The 25,339-nt window shown below is 34.1% G+C and overlaps 1 protein-coding gene across 2 annotated transcripts in view; it reads right to left on the bottom strand.

The window, feature by feature from the left end:
* Positions 1-25,129, bottom strand: part of Dh31-R (Diuretic hormone 31 Receptor) — a 1,450,252-nt gene extending 1,425,123 nt beyond the window's left edge. The window contains exon 1 of one of the 2 annotated variants that reach the window (XM_069844578.1): positions 25,017-25,129. The gene's annotated coding sequence lies outside the window, so the exon portion shown is untranslated. The remainder of the gene's footprint in view (positions 1-25,016) is intronic. The other variant, XM_069844579.1, reaches the window with a different exon arrangement.
* Positions 25,130-25,339: the final 210 nt, after the last annotated feature.

Raw genomic sequence — 25,339 nt, forward strand, 5'->3', positions numbered from 1 at the left:
CCGGAGGGAAAAAGACCTTTGGGGAGGCCGAGACGTAGATGGGAAGATAATATTAAAATGAATTTGAGGGAGGTGGGATATGATGATAGAGACTGGATTAATCTTGCACATGATAGGGACTGATGGCGGGCTTATGTGAGGGCGGCAATGAACCTCCGAGTTCGTTAAAATCTACATGTAAGTACTAATGCGACGTTTTCCTTTTCCTCTTCCGATCATGGGATGCATTCCCTGAGCTGTATGCACACCTCAGCACTATTACAACATATAAAGGTATAAAAATTCCTTCTTGGTAAGCCGTTATAAAGTTACGATTATAACAAGACAATAGCCCACACAAGTCACTTTATAGTTGAGATTTTTCCGGAGCTTTCCTTCAACCCATTAAGAGCAAATGCTGGACAACTTTCGGCGAGTTCACCTTCGTGGAGTAACGGTTAGCGCGTCTGACCGTGTAACAAGCGGTATGGTATAGTTGCGCCCCGCGGTCAATTGGGAGGCCTAGGCATGACATAATTGCGCCCCGAAGAAATCAGGTAGCAATGGATCATGGCATAGCTGCGCACCGAAGAAATCAGGTAGCAGATGGGACATGGCATAGTTGCGCCCCGAAGAAATCAGGTAGCAGATGGGACATGGCATAGTTGCGCCCCGATGAGCATAGTACACACGAAAGTGATTGTCATAAAATAAATAAATTACTTAAAAATATTACAATGATAGCTGCATTGAAATCAGGTAGGTCTAGCGTATGATCAATTTTGCTATTTAAAATAACACTTTTTTATTGATCACACATAATAAATGAACTGCATGTTTTGTTTCTACATCGATATCTTAACCCTACGGTACAGGGTTTCGAAAATTGAAACTTAGAACCATTATCAATTATTAACTCTTCACCCTTTTCACTAAACTTAACATTAATTTAAAATTAATCTCACTATACGCCACAGACGGTGTGAAAAAATCACTAATAAAATGTCAAGACTGCTAAGGCCCCATATTCCAACGCCTCACTCATTTGAATATGTCAGTTAATAAAGTACTGCCAACTTCATGGTGTTCATTTTAACGGTAGGCTATCGATAATCACTGCATAAACAGTAGAAAAACAGTTAATAAAGTACTGCCAACTTCATGGTGTTCATTTTAACGGTAGGCTATCGATAATCACTGCATAAACAGTAGAAAAACAGTTAATAAAATACTGCCAACTTCATGGTGTTATTTTAACGATATCGATAATGAATATAAATCGAATAAGAAATCAATAAGGTTGTTTGATTACGAGGCTCGAGTTTCCGTAATGTTTTTTTCTCTACCTAGTTCATCGGGGCGCAACTATGCCATGACCTTTTCTCTACCTGAATGGAACGGGGCGCAACTATGCCCACAAAACAGGGACCCTTTTTTATATGCTGCATTTTATCTGACCGTGTGGCGCAACTATGCCCTGTCCGTAACAAGTGGGCCCGGGTTCAAATCCTGGTTAGGACAAGTTACCTGGTTGAGGTTTTTTCCGAGGTTTTCTTCAACCCATTGAGAGAAAATGCTGGGTAACTTTCGGCGCTGGACACTGGACTCATTTCGCTGGCATTATATCTTCATTTCATTCAGACACTAGATAACCATTGCAGTTGATAAACTATCATCAAATAAACCAATTTAGAAAAGACTTTACACGATCTTCTTAATCACTGGAATGTGCTGTACCGTCTGTGTATGTCTTCTAGCTTGTATTCTGTACAAGTCTACATTCTGTAACGCTATTGTTTGTCCCCGACCGAAACGCTGCTAAGCCATCTCTCCTTGGCCAGGCTGAGCTAACACGGATTCCCCACAACCAATATTGTGACTCTGATTTGAACAAGTGCTGAAAGAAATCGCTTGTGGAGACCATTAGCTGCTCACAGCGTTAAAATTTAATCTTGTAAGTTGTCTAGAAAATTACTGGTAATCTCGAACGAAAGAACGATTTAAACTACGTTTCTCACTCAATTAACTCATACATTGATTAAAGTTCTCGTTAACACTTTGTTAAAACCATAAAATTTACTTGGTCTTACGTTAAAAAAGTGTAAAATTGTTAAAAAAAAAGGTATGTACCTTCGACAAACGGCCCGTTTCAACGCTATGTCACGTCATCTTCAGCGTCTCTTGAACCACTAGTGATCTTGACTCTGAGATGTGCATTTGTCGATGGTAGGGGTGGGGGTGTGTTGTTCCTATGGTGGGGGCTGGCTGTTTGTGTGTTATGATGTATTATGACGTCGAATAATGTGTGTGTATTGAACTGCAATTGTGTGTTAAGTATAAATTTAAATTTGAATTTTGATATTGTCCGACAGTCTCTAATATTGTCAGGGAGAGAGTTCCAGAGGCGTGGAATAGATATGCTGAAAGATGATGAGTAGAAGGATGTTCTGTGCAGAGGAATAGAGAGAAGGTACATGTTCCGGGTTCGAGGTAGTGAAAGGTAAACAAAACGAGATGCTAGGTAAGAGGGCGTGGAGGTGTGGATGATTTTAAATAGTAATAAGAGGGAGTTGAAGAATCTTCTTTTTTTAAGTGGACTCCAAAAACAATAATTCTAGTCACGGTGTTACATGATCGAATTTTCTAATGTTACAAACGAAACGAACGCAGATATTGTGAACACGCTGTATAACTAGCTGCTTTAAAAAAATCATCTCAATTCTACGCAATATTTTTTTATCGTTTGCTTTAATGTCAGACTTCATTGCCATACAATTGCGCTGGTAGAGTCATAATGTTTTAGGTATACACTTAATCTTGAATTTTTTAATACTACAAGTTTTAATTTATATATGTAAAATTTATGTGTATGCTAATTTGAGAGCTTTTGTTGTGCACATACTGTATTAACCTAAAATAATTCGTAATTTTCATATTGCAAACTTTAGATTTATTCTAAATAGTTAACATACAGTAATTTATGGCGAAGACTAAGAATGATATTACAAATGCAGCATCCACAGGTACCAGGTACTGAACTCCGGACAGCTGGTGTACGCGAAACCAACGACGCGCGGTTATCTGGCTGAAAGTTCAGTGAACTGGTATCGGCCACGAGAGCTTATGCTTAATGAATCGATCATTATGGAATGGCCGCATGCGGCCCACTAACCACAGTTTTATAACCTCTGTTCAAGGGGATGAGCCATTGTCAATCTAGGTCATTGTTCTATACTTGAGGGAAATGACTTCGAGGTACGAAAATTGTGTGTGTTGGCATATGGTGACAACGTATAAAGGGTAAAATTTATTGTCTTTTTCACTTTCTCACTGTACGGATAGTTGAGGAGGGTACGGGTGAAAGTTTCGTTATTTTCAGTAAAAAATTTCCTATAAAAATGAATCAGAATCTCTTATTTATGTGTTGAGAAAGTTTCAATACTCTGGGGTGCTCGAAAGCATAAAAAATTACGCAATATATACTGGATGTTCATTTCAAAGTGTGTCATGACGTCACTGTTGTGAGTCAGCGATTTGAAGCGAGTTTCAGCTTTCATGTCAGAGAAGTTGCCTATTAATCAAGGCGTTCAATCTGAACTTGAGAACGTGTGCGGTATAACTTGAACGTCGTAGCAACAGATCGCGGTCTGTACGGTCTGTGTGCTACCATAACCTCTTTCGAACTGTGTTTTGCGCCGGCAAGTCGTACGCAGGGTATTTGTTATCATCGGTTGCATACGGCAACATTCCACAACACAAATCAAATGCTCCGTGTCCATGTTGACCGTCGAAGTTAATGTCAACAAATACTGTACGTAAGTAATCGTCTTAACCCTCTCCCCATATCCCGACAGTACGTATTTCCAAACAGTTCACATTCCTGCCACTATCGGCGTTATCGTACGTATCGGTACATACTCTTCAGAATGAACGCCGTACTTGCTAGGCAACTTCTCTGCCTCACAGGTTATACACCTCTGCGGAAGTGTAGGAAGATTGAATTCTCTACTCATCGGCTAGCCACATGACGACATACAGCGAGCCATGACACATTTTGAACTGAAGTCGTCGCAGGGTATTTGTTATCATCGGTTGCGTACGGCAACATTCCACAGCACAAATCAAATGCTCCGTGTCCATGTTGATCTTCGAAGTTAATGTCAACAAATACGTAAGTAATCGTCTTAACCCTCTCGCCATATCCCGACGGTAAGAAAAAACTCACCTCAGTACGTGTTTCCAAACAGTTCAGATTCCTGCCACTACACCGGCGTTACCTTACGTATCGGTAAGTACTCTTCAGAATGAACGACGTACTTGCTAGGCAACTTCTCTGGCACATAGGTAATGCGCCTCTGTGGAAGTGTAGGAAGATTGAATTCTCTAGGCTCATCGGCTAGCCACATGACGGCATACAGCGAGCCATGACACACTTTGAACTGTACACCCAGTGCTGTAAATAAATGGTTGCATCCTTGAACTTCAATTCCACGCATATTTTACAAGTTGCTTTCTTACTTTTTGTTTCAGCACATTTATCAGGTTGGAAGTGTAAAGGCTGTTACAATTTTGACGCTAGGAACATGAAATTTTTACTGCATGTTCTATACACTGTAGTTAGAAAATAGCACATGAATTTTATGATTGAATAAATATTTTAATACAAAATGAAATATTTATAGTGACAATGGAAAATTTATGTTTTTAGGTATGCAATGGTTATAACATTTTCTCCCGATTGTAGTAAGGATATAGGAAAACTGATACGTGATATTTTTTTTTAAAATATGCCACTGATATTATTTCGGACGTTACTCCGTACTACTCCGTATCTTTTCCATAGCTCGACAAACGCATTCTCGCTGTAGTGTGTAACGGGGCTAAACCTGCATCTACACAGTTCAATATTCCAATCGCGTATGAATGCAATCTGGGAAGGATATTGAAATAATCAAGTTTAAAACGTACGTTAAATAAGAATGCATGAAGATTTTGTGTCTACATGGTGCGCCGTTTTGAACGTCGTCTTCACTGCGTAAATATATTAATTACTATTAAATATCAATCTTGCATTCATTGCTTGGATGCGTAAAGTTGAAGAAAAATTGAACCGTGTAGATGCATTCATGCTCATCGATTTACAGGGAAACAGTTGGCGACACTGACTAAACAAAAGAACGACCATGCGATAAATTGATAGTGATATATGTAGCTGCAAAAAGTATCGCGATATATGAGTATGATTGGTTGGAATTAAAAATTTCATTACACTTCATTGGTCGAAAATGGAATAATGTCATATAAACGAAATAGACTGGCTTAATTTTAGTAGTAAAATCACTGTTTGTAGTCTAATTGTACTAGTTTTTCAGTCTTCTCTGACAAATCAGATTTTTTGATGAATTGCAATTTGATTGTAGGCAACTCAAATAAGGGATACTACAGTTATATATTTGTGACTTAGAGGATTCTATTGGAAGAAGAGAGGTTTCATCACAGTCTAGTATATAGTGTCACGAAGCTTGAGTTGTGAGGTTGCTAGGAACAAAAGACTGTGCCGGTACTACAGGGACATCATTTTATTTTTACTTGCATTTTTATTGTACCTGCATTTCTGAATGTACTTCACTCTCACCCCTTCACTAATGTCCTTGCTCCCGTCAGACACACAAACTTACGGCCGCTGTTGCATTCGAAGTCTTCAAGCAGTGAAGTAAACACTGCAGTGTATAGTGTGTTTCATAAATATGATTGCGTTTTCTATAGAAGAAAGAACCTATATTAATAATATCGTACTAAAAAATTATATTCAAGAAACAATAAATTCAATTTCAGAGAATATGCTTCAAAATGTTTTTAATAATATGCGTACTGAATTGAAGCCTGCATTGTAATGAACGGCAACCATTTTTCAGCAACTTGTTTAAAAATTCAGATTAGCTTATTTTGAATTGAGGTGGCTAGAAGCAAAGGAATGCCAGTGACATTTGTAATAACATGAGTTAAGTGCATCCAGTGTAAGAAAAAGTATCTAAAATGTTAGTGGCAAAGGGATATTTTAATCGCATCACACATTAAAATTTAAATAAAAAATTTCACCGATTTTACGAAAGCTTAAATATTTAAACCCCATTTTCTCAAAAGTAACTTAAGTGCACTTACAGCCCTTTACTTATGACCCCCTCAATTTAAATGCACTATCTATATTGTATGATAACATCAATAATTAATATGCTAAATAAAGTAGACATTACATAACGAACATAGCCGCCTGAAAAGTTGAGTTTTTGAAAAAAAAAAAAAAAAAAAAAAAGTTACTACTCTACTGTATTTTGATAAATTCCGTAAAAGTGAAGATCAAACTGAAAATCGTAATATCGTATTTCCCTGCAACATAAATGGATACACTACTTTTCTCTCCTCCTATACCTAGTAAAATGATTTGTTTACATATTGCACTAGTAACATCAAACTCCTGTAATGGAAGGGGGCAACAGTGTTTCCAAGTATAGCCAGGTTAATGTTAAAAATGTTGGTAAAAATAAAGTGATGTCCGTGTGTTTCGCATTGTCTGTAATGAGGCGATATTAGCGATCCTAATGGTCAGCAACTATCTATGGATGCATATTTACTACGTATTGAGCTCCGTGACTGTATATAGTAGACTGTGTTTCATCGTGAAATTTGAAGCAGATTTTCTGTGATTTTTTGCTTTCTTTGTTATAATATTTCATTCTCAAAATTTCTAGAGATATTTCAAAATATAAGCCTACTCCATATTCTTAATAAACTACATCTTTAAAAAAATCGTTAAGTAAACATACAGAAGGAGAAAGCTATTGCGTAGGTTCATTTCCATATTATTCTGTCGGAAATCGAATTTGATTTCGCTTCGCTGGTAATCATAGTATTAACCATAATCTACAGAGGGTGTGTATTCAGTGTATTGTAATACGTTTTACCAGTCAAGTGGTAATAACGCAGCGTCTAGTCATGCGTGCTTTCTGTTCTTCCTCACATCTATGAGTTTGAGCAGGAAACAAACATGTTCAAGCATAATGTGATGCAGATAGATGGGTCGCTGTCTTCTGTTCATCCAGGCACATAAGAAGACGTATCAAATTAATAGGGTAGGCTACCTATATGTGTCTTGTTGCAGTGCTCTAGAAAAGCGGAAAAATATTGCCCTCTGTGTTTCAAACTCCAGATTTAAAATCTTGGTGGATTAAAACGGAGATATTTTATTCATAAAGATAATATGAAGCACGTTAATTCGAAATTCCTCCCCATTTCTGTCACCATCACCACCACCACCACCACCATCATCATCATCATCATTATTATTATTATTAGACTTCGTGGAATTGCCACGAGAATCGCAAGGTTTACTGCGCACGAGGTATAGATTGTATGAGAAGGGGACGTGCAAAGGATGGAGTATGCCTCTAATGTAAACACTGAGCAGTATACTGTGGTTACAATAAGAGCTGTATCCTGCATTCAAGAAATATAATGAATGATCATTGAAGTAGGAAATGTCTAAACATGTAAATACACAATTATTTTATAGTGGGATATATTAACTCTTAAAATGTAATGTAAGATACTCACATCATCCTTGAATATGTACATTGCAGTGAAGAGTTACGTACATTTTGAGCGACTTCAAATTAATCTCCTCCGATGGTCACTTAAACAGTTTTTATATTGGGAAAATGTACGTTCAACATCACACGATGTAATATGTACATATTTGAAGAACGAAAAGTCACTACTTTTTAGTACTCCAACTTCAGATGTCTTGTCGTGACCTGATGGTACATTATTTATAATACGAAGTTGTGAATAGGGAGAATTTTTAGCAATAATGTTTCTCAACTTACATTTCACTTTTTCTGAAATTAGTGAATTGTTATTTTCGATAACGGTTTGTGATACTTTATCCACTATGTTAAGAGCTTCTGAGAGCTGTAGTTTAGACGATTCTAACAGGATGATGCTTTTGGACACGATTTTAAAATTAGAATCAATGAACAAAATATCTTCCAATAGCTGTTCAGAAAGCAATGATTTTACAGCTCCAACAGCGAAACTGTCTGTGCTATCCAATGCATCAATTACCTTCATTATTTTGCCGTAATGTTCTGCATAATAATTAACAGCATCCAACCACGTTCCCCAACGGGTCAAGACTGGCTGCGGGGGTAAGGGTATTCCAGGGGCAATTATTTGGAATAGCAACACTCTCATTGTAGTATGTTTGATTGAATTCTTGTCTGCACTGAACAAATGTTAAGCTTTGACTATTCCAACCACAGTAATGCAAAAACAAGTGCTTACATAGGTATACATTAGCTGTAGCTGCTCTATCTATTTGGACCGATCACAACTCTTAACATGAACTGCTTATACTACGAGACCGGGCGGTCGCCCACATCGTACATCGGCAACCTGATTGCATGCTGAGTGTGGCAATTCAACGAAGTCTAATCTTCATCATCGTTGTCTTATTATTTTTTCTTCTAACATACTATCATGCTACAAATAGTTTACTCTCTATTGTTTATGTTTTTGCAAGTAATGACATAGGCTTCTGAGTTGATTGTTCCACAGCGTATCAATTCGTCGACCAGAATCACTCCTTGAGTCCCAGAAAAGTCGTCATTATCTTGCCAATTGTAGATGATAATAATAATAATAATAATAATAATAATAATAATAATAATAATCCGTGGCGCTACAGCCCGTGAAGGGCCTAGACCGACCAGCCGGCTGCTGGCCTGACGCCCACATGCCGAAGTAGAGGTGGACGATCATCCAACCAGAATGGAAGTATCGTGTGGCATGATGATCCCCCCAGCCGTTATAGCTGGTATTCGCTACCTATCGTAGCTCCCCAAATGCATCACGATGCTGGGTGGGCACCGGTCCCATACACTGGCCGAAATTTTATGAGAAAATGTCTTCCCCCATGCCAACTGTAGATACTGTCTTGAAATTTTTCTTCCGAGGAGAATTTGTGTGATGTCACTTCATGAATTGCCTTTTTGTCCCAGGCTCGATGTGATGAGTTCTTTCTCCCGTGACAATGTTCCTGTATTGCTGTCATTTCCTATTGTTTTTATATTGGTTGAGTGAGTGGAAGAGAAAGCCTTATGGCCTCAACTCTGGCAGCAGAAATAAATATATTAAATCAATTAATAAAATAATATATATAATAAATAAATAAATAAATGCTAGCTAACAAAGTCTTACCATCAAATTCATAACTATACCAGGTAAGCTTTATCTTGTCTCAGTAGCAATAAAACCAAGTCCCTTCAAATGAGGGTGGAGATTATAGGAGGGTTGTAAATTTTCAGGATTCCTTTCAAAACCTTGTTATTGTGCAGGCTGCCGGAACTCAGTTTCTTGAAAGACAAGCTCAGTGACGGAACTACACAGTACGAAGAGAGATATTTTGTTATTTTATTTTGCGCTACAGAATGTATCAACTAATCCCTTCCGCCACTGGATGGATGGACGGCACCGCTCCACTCCCCATCACCATAACAACACAGACGAAGTAAGACATATCTCCTTTCTCTCTCTTTTCGCAGTGAGACAAGATACATCACACAACCTTTAGCAGCTCTGAAGAGTTATATATATTGTCCCGCATTCTTTAAATACATACAAAATTCCGGCATACCGGCGACGCTGATATGACCTCTGCAGTTGCGAGCGTCGTTAAATAAACCATAATTTGCATTTGTTTCTTCGTGTTCTGGAACTTATTTCTAATGCTTCGGAAATACTCGTTTTGTCTGGCAACTTCAAAGAAGTGAGCTCAGCGTACACGACTCCTTTGATTATGGAATACTTTTTGCCCTGATAGTCTAAGTAGCTATATGTTGTTCTGAAAATTCAGATCTACTCCTGATCACGGTCACCGTAGAAAGACTAAAAATGCACATCATAAAACTTGTTATGTAAATAAAAAAAACTTGCGTGCCTCATTTTGTGAATGAATACTGAGATAGATTGCTCTGAATTAAGTATTGGTTCACGAAGCATGAAAAATAATTTTACAAATGTGCTCTTAACTTAAACGACCCGAGCATAGAGCATGGAAACGCATGATGAAGTGGGAGCTGTAATTATAGCCATCAATTGCGCAAGGATATTAAAAAATATAATCTAATTCAAATTAACCGCAACGGATTAATAACGAATAACAGCGTTTTGCCCCGCAAATCTGTCTGTCCGTCTCTGTCTCCCTCTCGGAGTAATTTATTTTTTATTTGTATCTCGCGCTCTCTGTAATGGAGCGACGCGAAATTAATGGGGCGACCCTCTTCTGAGCTGTAACACGAACACTGCAAATTAACGAAGCATTTGTTTCTCGCAACATATTCCTAATTAAGGGAAAAAGAACTACAACAGACATGGAGCTGTTGCTTTTCTTAAGGCACATAATTAAATCCGATTGTGGAGAACAAAAAATTGCACGGGATTTAATATTATTATTTTTATTATTGTTATTAATATTATTATTAATATTATTATTGTTATTAATATTATTATTGTTATTAATATTATTATTGTTATTATTAATATTATTATTGTTATTATTAATATTGTTATTAATATTATTATTGTTATTAATATTATTATTGTTATTATTAATATTATTATTGTTATTATTAATATTGTTATTATTAATATTATTATTAATTATTATAAAATTATTTAAAAGATAGACAATCCTGTGTTAGACTTGGAAATACTTATTCTGATCCTTATATCACTTTATGCGGAGTTCCACAGGGTTCCGCTTTGGGGCCTCTACTATTTTTATTATTCATAGATGACATCTGTAAAAGAATAAGTTCTAACTGCCTTTTATTTGCCGATGACCTTAAAATATTTCGCAAAATAAATAGTCTGGCAGACTGTTTAACTTTGCCATTGAGCTATGGCCTGCTGATAATGGAATGAAAATTAATGAATCGAAAACTTTTGTCATTTCCTTCTCCAGAAAAACCACTTCTCTTAAATTTAATTACACTCTTAATAATATCAACATAATAAGGAAAGACTGTATTAGAGACCTGGGAGTTCTCCTCGATACCAAATTATATTTTCATAATTATGTCCAACATATTTATAATCATTCCATTAGAATGCTCGGACTTATAAGGTCTATAACTTATTCTTTTTCTACCCCAGCTACTCTTGTAATTCTATACTATACATTAATCAGATCTAAACTAGAATATGCATCTGTCGCCTGGAATTCTATTACTTCTACTCATTCGGCTAAATTGGAAATCATACAAAGAAAATTTATGTCCCTATGTGCTTTTAGGTTTTTGCCAAATTCATCTGTTTTCAATTATGAGCGTACTTGTAAATATTTTAACTTTTCTAGCCTTTATGCTAGACGTCTTGAGATTGACTACTTATTCTTTTGTGAACTCTTCATAAGCAATATCTACCTTCGGGCCCCTTCGAAAGGTTTAAGCTTTCAAAAAGTTTTTTATACCTATAAGCCTAAATCTCTCTCTCCAGTTGTCAGATGCATGAAAGCTGCCAATTTACATTATATTAATTCAGATCCGTTTAATGTATAGTTTGTTGTTTGGCTATTCTTATATTAAGCATATTCATTTTAACTTCTTTTGTGTTGTTTTTAGCTTTTCTGTATCATGTATTTTTGTAGTTATCTATTAATTTTGTCATTATTGTTTATTTGCATTTGTCTCTAATTTTAATAATTGTTTGTATGGACTATGTCTTATATTATTCCAGTCTTCATTTATATGATTTCATTAATTCATTTGTAATTAATTTTATTTAATTGCCATTATTTTAATTATCTCACTGTACTAATTTTAATAATTATTTGTGCTATTTATTTTGTTGCATTTGGTCAATGATTAATGTTGACTATTATATTGATTGTATTTCATCTCACTGCCATTTTCTATCATTCATTCTCATCATCATTTGTTGTTTTGTTCTGTATCTTGTGCTAAACTGTAATTGGCCTTGTGCTGTTGTTTCGCACGTTAATATTCTAAATAAATAAATAAATAAATAAATACTATTATTAATAATAATATTATTATTATTATTATTATTATTATTATTATTATTATTATTATTATTATTATTATATAACTGAATTATTATTGTAGACCTATAGACTTTCATTTCAAATTTCCCACTTTAAATACTTATTTCAATTAAATTGAATTAACAAAAAAAACGCCAATTTATATATTGAGTTGGAAGTTTAAAACAAGTGTTAATTGCATTTTAGGTTTCACCCCCTCGCTTGAAATTTCAAATGGTACCCCTATATTATGATATTTAAATTTGAAATAACAGTCAATTGTTTATACATGAATGCGTTATTTGAGAATTCACACATCCTTCGCTATAAGTCTTGAGAAAACTGCAAAAAAGGGGGAAACCTGTGGTTTATAAAATATACTGAATGTTCCTTCTTATCTTTTATTATGAATTTTTCTTATGGATTGCAATATTTCTGAATATTTTAAAGAAACGTTTAATTATATTTGAGAGCGCCAAGGTGTCCTAAAGTACGTGGACATGTGTTGTTTCTCAAATACTAGAAATGATTTCAGTAAAAAATTATAATCCTTTGTAGCCCATGTAAGTTACTGAGAAAGAAAGCTAATTAAATAAGATGTAGAACATAATGTATGTTGTCCATATTTCAAAATGAAAAGAACAAATTTTGAAATGTATTAAAGTGAAAACATGGATATCTTATTGAAGTCTCACACTACAGCTGCTCAGGCACCCCATCTTTGTTACTACTAGACCAGAAACTATCTCTTCGTAATTTTTTTTTATTTCATCCTCTATAATGACACCATCACTTTAAAAAAGCAGACATGTCTACTTTCTCTTATAGACTTGTAAATTCATATATTAATGTCAAAAACACAATAAACTCGTTTTGGATAAAAATGGACTTGTGTAGTTTCTCAAATAACCGATTCACATCTTGTTATCTTGTTCTCACATCTTTTGTTTGCTATCATCGTTTGGAAATCTCGACTTTTGAAATTGTCAGTTGGTTGTAGAATGAAAACAGTTAATTTTGGTTAATATATAATTAATTATATTTACTAAGCTGTTCAACATGTGCTCCATTGTCGGCTAGACAGCAATACAACGGATTAATTCCGGAACTCCTCTACATGGTATTGCCATAGTATGAAAACCATACATAAATCCAAACTTTGGCTTTTATTAATTTCTGTCCTGTTTTAAAATGTGAACAATAATTTTATATTATATTGCCTTAATTAATTTGGTTTGTGTTGCTATCTGAAATAACCTGTAATCAACAACAGTCTTTGTAGTTTTATTCTCTTCAGCTGAATACTCGTTCAAATTTAAGTAGCAAAATATAGGGGTGCTATCTGACATTTCAAAAACATGGTTGGGGGTGAAACTTAAAATGCAATTTAACACTGGTTTTGGACTTCGCCCTCAATACCTAAGTTGATATATTTTTGTTAGAATTAAATTTAATTGAAACAGTTGTTTAGTCCGGTTTAGTTTTGAAATGAAAGCCTGTATAATATTTTGCTTGTTAATTTACAAATGGTCTTCATACCGCTAGCTGGTTTAAAACCTGTTGCTTGTAGACAATTCTATTCCCGTTTAAGACCAATTAATGAACTTTACTGTCAGTTTAATTTATATTGCGGACTATTTATATTTATACAGAGTCATTCAGTAAAAGCTGAAAAAATAAAATATCAAAATAAATAGGAGATGCTTCACAGAACGTTTTCAAATAGGGAACTTTGGCTCCGCAAAGTCAGATTATGGAGATACCAGCGAATAGGGATTATAAAGAATGGACACTTCGCGTCGGTACCTTTGATGTAGCCGGACTGATTTCAATGACCTTCAAGCCAGCTAAAGCGTCAGATTCTGCTTTCTCCCTAGAGTTGGCGCTGACATCACACCAGCTAGTAGTCGACACAGCGAAAATATAACACATAATTAATACATGTAGGTACATTATGTACTCAAATAAAATAAATTGGATCCATAAAATAATAAATCCGTCATTAACTGTAATGTCTAAACTCTAGAGTTCCTTTATAATGAGAGTTGAGACGTTGACCCCCAACAACAATTAAAATATGTAATGATTTGATAGCGCTGAAAATGGAAAAACAAAACTCTTACGAGAAGTAAAACCAAATACCTATATTATATTATATTATATACAAATATTGAACGAATTCGATACTTAATTTTATAATGTATTATATTATTTTATAATATAATTTATGATATCTGAAATATAAAATATTATTATTACAATTAGTTTGTCACTGAGAAATAAGGAAAAGCTGTAAACTTGAATTTATTTGAAGCAAAGCGTTACTGGATTATGCAATAAGGTAGGCGATGTTTGGATCCTGTCTATCAACTCTATTCGCAATTATCTTAGCGTATGCTCGATTACACTAACCTCTAGCGCTTAGAAGTGGAACTATATGCTGGCGCACAGAGAAACAAAACACAGGAAAATTCGCTCAGTGTCCATTCTTTATAATCCCTATTCGCTGGAGATACGAGCTTAAACATGTCTATCGCTGTCGTTTACCGATTTCCATATTATCTGAATTTATTAAACTAACATTTATTTACACTTATTTACGTTTACTTAGATTTTAAAACTATTTTCATATAGTTTACAGATATGAATTAATAACGTACTGTATGTACTGCGGTGATCAGATCATGTACTCCAGCGACAACTATTTGTTTGTTTATTTATTTATTTATTTATTTATTATTTTGCTAATAATTGTAACAAAATATAATATATACAGAAAAATTTTAGCTCGCCCCTGAAAGAGTAGAACTCGTGCTCAGGGGCGCATTCCTGAATTGAAATTAATAATTATACAATACAATTTGCCTTATGTCTTATGTTGGACTGATTGTTTTAGTAAGTGTGTAATAAGAAGATTAAAGAAATACGTAAACATGGCTCAGTAATCGAGTTGTTTATAATCTCATTAGCAACAATGTGGAACTGTAGCACGTCGCCATTTTTGAGCGCAGCAGTACAAAAGACCCCAAAGTGCTTGCTCGTCTACCTGTAGCGGCAAAATATGAACAGTAGCGGCTATGAAACCTGCTGTTTGCAACTTTTTCACGCTACGTGCATCTTTAAAGTACCGACATATGAACAGCGTTCTCAGTTTGTAGCTGCAGCGGTTTTTATATTACTTTTATTGGAACTTTTACAGCGGTTGCGGAAAATGTTGTTAACCAAGTGTACTGTTAGTTTTATAGACCAGGGTTGGCCATCTTAAGGGTATATGTACGTGCACGACCACAAATACAGGGACATCATTTTATTTTTACTTCAATTTTTATTGTACCTGAGTTTTTGAATGTACTTCACTCCCACCCCTTCTACTAAGGAAGTTCCAACTCCACACAGAACCAAGACCGCAGATAGTAAGCAGTACTGAGTTACTGAGTATAGTACGTTCCAGAAATATGTTCGCGTTTTCCAGTGACGAAAGAGCTTTCAATATTGAATCATATTTTCGCACAGGTACTGTCCGTTTGCCTACGTCGCATCCCGATTTCCCCCACCTGCTTCTGCTCGCCCCTCTGTAAAAGCTGGGCTGTCTTAGCTCTTTCTGAAAACATTAATTTCTCTTAGGAATTGGACGTTTACGTAATATTATACAGCTGTTTAATTTAACTTAAATAAAAGGGCCTCGTTAAGTAATTAACTGTCACGTGATTTCCTCCCTTTCTACAATCCTGCGGCATAACCACTTGGACGGACAGTAGATAGCATGTCTGAGTAATTTTATCTGTGCGGGTCGAGCAGAAGTGAAGACTGAATTCACAGTACGTAGAGTAAGTACAGAATTATTTCAACATGAGTTACTAGTACGAAGGACGAAACTGGCAATTGGAATTAGATGCAATAGTCTATAGTGCGGTAATATGCACAAAAGAACTGAAGCCTGTATCGAAATGAACGGCCACCATTTTCAAAATTGTGTTTAAATATTCATATTATGATTATTTTTCAATTTAACTTCTTTCTCTATATTGTACGGTAATGTGCTGTAGACAGTATAATATACACTGCATAATGAATACGTTCGCATGGATAACTCACTTCGTGAGTAAAAACACTTATTCTTAATACAGTACTGTACTTTGATTAAAGAAAAACCTAATGAAAATTATCAAACTCAAAATCGCGATATTTCCTAGTTTACGTAAATGGATGAACTACTTTTCTTCCATCCTATACCTAGTAGAGTGATTTGTGTTTTACGCCAGTATCATCGAACTCCAGTCTTGGAGGGGGGAGCAAGCGGTGTTTCCGGTTCTCTAAAGGTATAGACAGGTTAATATTAAAAATGTTAATAAAAATAAAATGATGTCCCTGTATTATCAGAAAATGCAGGCTCTAAATTTCTAAAATTTTGTAAGAAAATGAACTCACAATTGGACAAAAATTACAAGGTACCACAACAAGACTTATTAGAACTTAAGTATCTGATAAAAGTATAAAAAAGTTACTAATAATATTTTTCAATCCAGTTTTATCAAAGTATGAAAAAAAAAAGAACAAAAAAATTCTGCAGTTACCTAATTTGGTAACTGTAACATTGTTATGGTCTCTCTGACATCTTTAATATTTTTCCTGCATCGTAATAAACACTTATTTCTGAAAAGTAGACTACTCTCAGACATGTAGAGTTGTTTAATTGTATTAAAATAATTTTTATTTCTCCTATTTAAAATATATTAAAATTTACATAATATTTTGTGACCTAATTTTTCTATTTTCAAAGAAATGGGCATTATTGTAGTCTATCGTTTGCATAAATGCATGTAAAATCAGTGTACAAAATTTCAGAATTCTATCTCTAATGGTTGTGGAGTTATGAAATAATATCTGTGAAAATTTTCAAATTTTGTAAAATTTAATTTAAAGTAAAAAGTGAACTCTAAAAAATATTAGTAACCTTTATACTTTTATCAGATATTTAAGTACTAATAAGTATTGTTGTGGTACCTTGTAATTTTTGTCCAATTGCGACTTCATTTCCTTTTAAAATTGTAGAAAATTAGAGCCTTCATTTTCTGATAATATTTGTGGTCGTTCACGTACATATACCCTTAATACTTCTCGAGGTCCAAATTTAATATAGAGAACTCTATCAGTGGCCGGACCATGTCTTAAGTCTAGTTTTATCGATACGGAAAAAAATAGAAGTTAGAGTACATAAAATTTAATAAATAAAGGTTAAATGACTGGAAATTTGTCATTACTTACAGAAAATAGTACTAGAAGAATTATTACTTTTTCGGAAATAATAAGCACAAAAATCTTGTAATACATAAATTTTATGGTCCTTAAATAATTGAAATCAAGCAAGCTGTGACCATAGCATTGGAATGAAGGCAACCAGATATTTAGTACTCTGACACCCATGACCAAGATAAGCCACTTTAAATTCAACGGTAACCAACCGACAGAGATAACAATTCAGCATCTGTACCTCAGAGCAGTGTTGCCAACTGGACGGAAATTCCGTCAAAACTGATGATTTTTCTACGTAGCGGACGGGAAAAAATGGCTTTGACGGGTGACGGATTTTCTGGCGGAAATTATGATTTACATTGTCTTTTGACATATTTAGCTGCTGTCACTTTTAATTGTTTAATTTTTGAGAGATTTTAACTTTTATTTGAACAATCCTGCCTGTTCCGTACTATGTTTAAGAATCCCCCGTTTCAGATTCCCTCGTAATTAAGTTAGATGTTGAAGAATTATTATTTTAATCAGGATTAGTAAGTAAATTGTGTTAAAATATGTATATATATATGTATATATATACTTACTTACAAATGGCTTTTAAGGAACCCGAAGGTTCATTGCCGCCCTCACATAAGCCCGCCATCGGTTCCTATCCTGTGCAAGATTAATCCAGTCTCTATCATCATATCCCACCTCCCTCAAATCCATTTTAATATTATCCTCCCATCTGCGTCTCGGCCTCCCCAAAGGTCTTTTTCCCTCCGGTCTCCCAACTAACACTCTATATGCATTTCTGGATTCGCCCATACGTGCTACATGCCGTGCCCATCTCAAACGTCTGGATTTAATGTTCCTAATTATGTCAGGTGAAGAATACAATGCGTGCAGTTCTGTGTTGTGTAACTTTCTCCATTCTCCTGTAACTTCATCCCGCTTAGCCCCAAATATTTTCCTAAGCACCTTATTCTCAAACACCCTTAACCTATGTTCCTCTCTCAGAGTGAGAGTCCAAGTTTCATAACCATACAGAACAGCCGGTAATATAACTGTTTTATAAATTCTAACTTTCAGATTTTTTGACAGCAGACTAGATGATAAAAGCTTCTCAACCGAATAATAACACGCATTTCCCATATTTATTCTGCGTTTAATTTCCTCTCGAGTGTCATTTATATTTGTTACTGTTGCTGCAAGATATTTGAATTTTTCCACCCCTTCGAAGGATAAATCTGCAATTTTTATATTTCCATTTCGTACAATATTCTCGTCACGAGACATAATCATATAGTTTGTCTTTTCGGGATTTACTTCCAAACCGATCGCTTTACTTGCTTCCAGTAAAATTTCCGTGTTTTCCCTAATCGTTTGTGGATTTTCTCCTAACATATTCACGTCATCCGCATAGACAAGAAGCTGATGTAACCCGTTCAATTCCAAACCCTGCCTGTTATCCTGAACTTTCCTAATGGCATATTCTAAAGCGAAGTTAAAAAGTAAAGGTGATAGTGCATCTCCTTGCTTTAGCCCGCAGTGAATTGGAAAATCATCTAACAGAAACTGACCTATACGGACTCTGCTGTATGTTTCAGTGAGACACATTTTAATTAATCGAAGTAGTTTCTTGGGAATACAAAATTCAATAAGAATATCATATAATACTTCCCTCTTAACCGAGTCGTACGCCTTTTTGAAATCTATGAATAACTGATGTACTGTACCCTTATACTCCCATTTTTTCTCCATTATCTGTCGAATACAAAAAATCTGATCAATAGTCGAACTATTACGCCTAAAACCGCACTGATGTTCCCCAATAATTTCATCTACGTACGGAACTAATCTTCTCAAAAGAATATTGGACAAAATTTTGTACGACGTCAACGAAAGTGATATATATTGGGTATTATTGTTTTTTTTAGTTTTGATATATTCTGACGGATTATACAATTTATGTGTTGGCAACACTGCCTCAGAGCCACCGGTGCGAACCGCCAATTCAGTTGCTTTTAAAATACAATTAAGTGGTTAACACGGCTCCCTGAGGGAAGAAAGTAAAGCTGGAAGGTTCGTGTCGTAGATTTAAGGCATGTAAAAGAATCTGTTCCAGATTGGGGGTTAGAGACTCGAATTTCAACACTGAATAACCTCTGAAGTTTACAGACATGTGCAAATTATTAGACTCAAACGATAATATATATGATTCAAACAACATTTATTCTACAAAACACATTTGTTACACACTGTTTGCAACAATTAATATTTAGTATGAAACCCTTCGTTCTTTATCATCATTTTTATGCGGTTTGGCATGCTGTTCATGAGATTTTCACATTGTTTCCAGATGCCTTCATCCCTGTGCCATATTTGGATAAATGCTTCTATGAGGTCCACACTGACACTACCAAACATTAATGTGAAAATTAAATTTTTATTCTGAACACTTCTCATGCTTTCCACACTTCATATTGGGAATACCTATATGTGTGAAGTAGATGCCTTCTAAATTCACAAATAATTGTCCTATATCAAGGCATTATGAAATATTTCATATGGGAAAATAGGGCTTTTATTCTGTGGCCACTCCTCATATTTCCCATAGTTATTTGGTAGGAAGAGTTATTCCGTTAAAATATACGTTATCTCCTAAATTCACAATAGTAATATACGTTACAAGAGCTGTATGTTGACGTTTTCATGTTCGAGGAAAAGACTGAAAAAGCGAAACGTAGCTGAGCTTTTTTTAATTTCCGAGAACATGAAAACAAACATACCGCTCGTGTATCGTACATTATTTTGTGCGAATATCGTTTATTACATACCTGAAATACGAATTTCTAATTAGTTGCAATGAAATCTCCATGTTGGTTTCTGTTTAATGACGGCAACTTCGGAAAACCAAAATATCTTTCTTCAACATTGTTGCTATAAAATGTTTTCTGTGTTTACTATACTCCAGCAGGCCGTGATATACGTCTGTCATTTTTCCCCCCAGTCTATAAATGCGAACTTAAAACAAACGGTAAGGTTATGTAATGATTTATTTTTCATTTTAATATTTTAACAATATTATTTATATAAAATATTGCAGTAATAACATCGAAATCTGGAATCTTGTTGATTTTTTCACGGCTTCCTTAATGTTACTTGTATCAGGAATGCAATAAGTTTCGTGGAGTAGTAGACTTTACTTAATTTTTGCAAATATTTAAAAACAATAATTAACAGTGCAATTTAGGCTAAATTGCAGTGGTAAGTTTCCAATTTATAATTATTACTATGTTAAACGTCTCTAAAAGTAGGTAATACGTTAAAAGCCTAAAGCAGTAAAATGAATGTCGCGCTTAAGCGGTAAGAAGAGGGAAATTGTTATGTGTGTTACGTTGGGAATAGTGAATGTGGTATTTCACACTTACCGCGTATTGGTTCTGTGCGGAAAACAAGCAAATACGCACGATCTCGCACAAAAGAATTTTGTTATATCCTAAGACATTATAAAACATTTCATAGAATAGAATGAGGCTTGTATTCTGTGTACACTTGTCATTTTCTCAGACACCTTTCGTTAGGAAAATAAGCTATTCCGTTAAAATAGACAATAACTTCTGAATTCACAAAAGAAGTTTCTCCTATTCTAAAACCTTATAAAAGAATTCATATTCTGCTTATATTTTGTTAGTTATTCCGTTAAAACAGATATGTCACAAAAAGTGTGTTCCATTCCAAGACATTATAAAACATTTCATATGAGAATATGCGGTTTTTATTCTGAACACATGTTATGTCGCAAAACATTTTTAATAGAAAAATACGAGTAAATTATTTTTTTAATATAAATAGAAGAGTCTCCTATTCCAAGATATTTAAAAATATTTTCTAAGAGAGAACAAGGCTTTTATTCCGTGAACACGCACCATGTCCCTGGCAAAATGTCAGAAAATCATTGTTAAAATGTATAATGTCATTATACACTTAATTTGCAAAAGAATATTCTGCTATTTTCAGACATTATGAAACATTTCATATGAGAAAATAAAACACTCATCATGTTCCCGCAAATTTTGTTAGGAACATACGAGTGAGTTTTTCTGTTAAAATATATCTGCAGTGCTCGGGAAAAGTGACATAAGTCAGTTTCCACAAACCTTTTTTGATAATTTATTGACAACTCACACTGGTTTATGTCGATTTTAATTTCTTCTGTATGAATTATTGTAATGAGAGGAATACTTACGTATTTTTTTTTTCCAAGCGTGCAGATGTTCCGTAAGTTGTCAATAAATTATCAAAAAAGGTTTGTGGAAACTGACTTGTGTCACTTTTCTCGAGCACTGCAGATATAATGTCTTTTAAATTCACAAAATAATGTACTCATACTCATACTAGTTATCATAAAATATTTCTTATGTGAAAATTAAACTTCTATTCTCAATACTCATATTTTCCATGTTTCAGCATAAGTTAATCCGTTAAAATAGATAATGTTTTATAAACTCACAAAAGAATATTCTTCTACTCCAAGAAATTATGGAAACAAAATATGAGAAAATGAAGCTTTTATTCTGGAAACTCATCTCGTTCTCCGTATATTTTGTTACGAAAATGCGAGTAAGTTATTGTGGTAAAATATATAATATTTTGTAAATTCACAGAAGAAGTTTTCTTACTTCAAGACGTCGTAAAACGTTTTATATATGAAAGTGAAGCTAATATTCTGAATAATCATGTTCTCCATGCCTCATGTTATGCAAAATAGAAGAAAGTTTATCCGTAAGATTGAGAAAGGTCCTAAAAATTCCCAAAATAAAGGTCTCCTATTCCAAGACATTTGAAACATTTCATGTAAGAAAATGAAGCTTTCATTCTCAACAATAATCATGTTCCCCATATATGTTGTTAGTAAAATATGTCAGTTATTTCGTTAAAGCAGTATAACATCTTATGAATTGTTCTCACAGCTCTTTCACACACAGCTCTTGATTAATTTTCTTCACTTTTTTGTAGTAAATATTTGCAGTTATATCTGATATTTAATTAAATGATTTGAATTCAATTAAAATTATTAAATTGAATAGAATTGAAAATCTAATTGAGAAATATCTCGTAAACAATTCTTTTTATGTAATAGAATAAAAGCCATATTTATGGGTAAATTAACTGAATAAAATTAATAATGATATAGTACCGACATAATGTTCCTGCCGTATAAATCAAGACCTACTTAAGGAAGCGTGGTAGTTCATTCAGACATTTGCAAAGTAAAATCCAGAGAAGAACAGATTTTTTTTTAATGTGTGGCTGTGGTAGTGGTTGTGAAAATGACTACGATGACGACGGATATTATTATTATTATTATTATTATTATTATTATTATTATGTCCAAAAACACACAAGAATTAAAGCCTATAAAACACTGACGAGACCTGTTCTCATGTTTGGAAGTGAAGCTTGGGCCATACGTAAATGTGATGAACACCGATTCACTGCCAATGAAATGAAGTTTTTAAGAAGAACTGTTGGCTATACTGGATTAGACAAGAAGAAAAATTATGATATTTTGAAAGAATTAAGTATTGACCCAATTTTAGAGAAAATTCAAAATTATAGACAGAAATGGAAATCTGTTATACTCAGGATGCCTAGATAAGGATACTATGCCAAGCACTAAATTACCGCCCTTTAGGAACAAGATCTTTGGGCCGTCTGTTGAAACGATGGAGTGACTTAATACGTGATAGGAAGATTATTATTATTATTATTATTATTATTATTATTATTATTATTATTATTATTATTATTATTATTATTATTATTATTATGGCTGGGAAATGTTCAGCAAGGTCGTGTACAAAGTCTTTCCCGTAATGGTTCAGATATATTAAAAAAGAAAAGCAGAAAGATTCTAAGCAAATGTTGTATATTCTAAAAAATTATTTCATTACTAGCCGTACCCGTGCGCTCCGCTGCACCCGTTAGAAATAAATATAAAGTAATTACATAATTAAAATAGGACGTTTGGTCCAGGGAACATTCGTGTTTGATATAAGAATAAATCGTTTATTATGTTACTTAATTTAAATTGAATTAAAAAATTAAAATGTGATTATTTTGATCCAGAGACCACTCATTTGGTCATAAAAATTATTTTAGGAAATACAGGAAACGAATGTACAGAATAGCCTATCAAGTTTTCTGTGCATAACAAGCTATTTTAATCTTACCTGTCCTCGATTCACTCAGAAGTTACTGTAATAACATTATAGCATTATGTCCATCTAGAGAAACTACACTTTCCAATGGTGAATTAATAATTAATTATACAAATCGGTTAATTTAGCTTCTGATATTACTTCATACAAACACAGAAACATTCTCTGTAGGCTATCTTTCATAGCTTTCGATTGTTGCTGTCCAAGGCCCCTTATAGACGAAGTCATTTGTTTTTTAATTCATTACACGGCCTTAGATGGCAGTTATTTTAATTTTAAAACTCATTTATCTCATTATATATCAGTTCTATCAACATTTTTCAAAGAATAAAACTTATCGGCCATTGTTTTTAAAGAAACTTTTGTTATGTAACATTTTTCACAAAAATCAATAATAAGCGAGATATTTCGATTTATTTAATTCAGGTCCCCTTATAACTCCCCTTTTAAATAATATATTTTGAATGCCATATAGCCTAAAATCTAAGTTACAACGAACTTAATTTATATTCCAATTTCCATCGAAATCCGTTCAGCCATTATCGCGTGAAAAGGTAACAAACATACAGACAGACAGACATGCAAACAAAAATTTCAAAAAAGCGATTTTCGGTTTCAGGGTGGTTAATTGTATATGTTAGGACCAATTATTTTTGGAAAATCGAAAATTACCAGAAAAATTTCGCCTACAGATTTATTATTAATATAGATTTCGTTGTCATCTCAAAAAAAAAATATATATCGTATTATACTTAACAAAAACCCTCCATAACTACTAACGTAACAGGCCGGAAAAAACTCCAGTTCGTCTATCAAAAAGAAACTTGGTAATAATTATAATAAATGGGTTCAAATGTAATTGAAAATTTTTTTAATTCAGTGTCTTCGTAATTTCACGATTTGTAGTGCAACTTTATCAAATTTAGTTCAGTGAATTTATCTAGAATTTTAATACTATGTCCTGCTCATAATAGAAACTAATTCACAAATGTCATTCTTGTTTTGGATATTCATCCTGATTTCAGAATAATCGTATATATTGTATGTACGAACCAAACATATAAAATATAAAATAAATATTATTATAATACAACAATATACCGTAATTCATCTCAAAATCATTTGCAAGTTTATGATTTAATATGGAAAAATAAATAATTTTGAAGTAATTCTAAACGAATATACGTACGGAAATTACAATAAATCGATTTAGACATTCAAGTATTTCAGTTTCTTCAAACACGAAGTCTCATCTCACACATTTTTATGATAGGAAAAAATGCAGTTCATATGAAATTCTCAATAGCCTATACCAACACAAAACAGTGAAGTGTAGACACTGAAAACTATTAAGAGGTTTGTGCTATAGAGGAGAGATAAAGTAAAATATCTGTAATTATATTTCATAACCGATGGCGACTTTCTTCCCTTGGAAGTCTATGGGTATAAGAAGACTAAGGCGTAGATTTGCTTCACCCTACCTTTTATTGCAAATCGGGTGGAGAAGTGAACGTTATCAAGCACGTGATTGCGAACTGTTCGGACTGCTTTCCCGCACAGCGGCCGTTCTCGCCCGCGAACACACGCCGACTGGAGCGACTGAGGGACGTCGAAATGCAACTCGCTTCTTCGGCGCATGAATCCTGAGGTCCGCCTACAAAGCAGACGTCACTCCTCGCAACAATACTTCCTTGTCGATATGCTCTCCTCAGCTAATTTAATCGTAATTAGTTAATTACTATCTCCTGCATTCTTATCTTCCAACTTCTTCTGCTCCGCTGTTGTTTGTATAGCGAGTTCAATT

This window comes from Periplaneta americana, chromosome 13, assembly GCF_040183065.1.
Source record: "Periplaneta americana isolate PAMFEO1 chromosome 13, P.americana_PAMFEO1_priV1, whole genome shotgun sequence".
In the NCBI taxonomy this organism is placed as follows: domain Eukaryota; kingdom Metazoa; phylum Arthropoda; class Insecta; order Blattodea; family Blattidae; genus Periplaneta; species Periplaneta americana.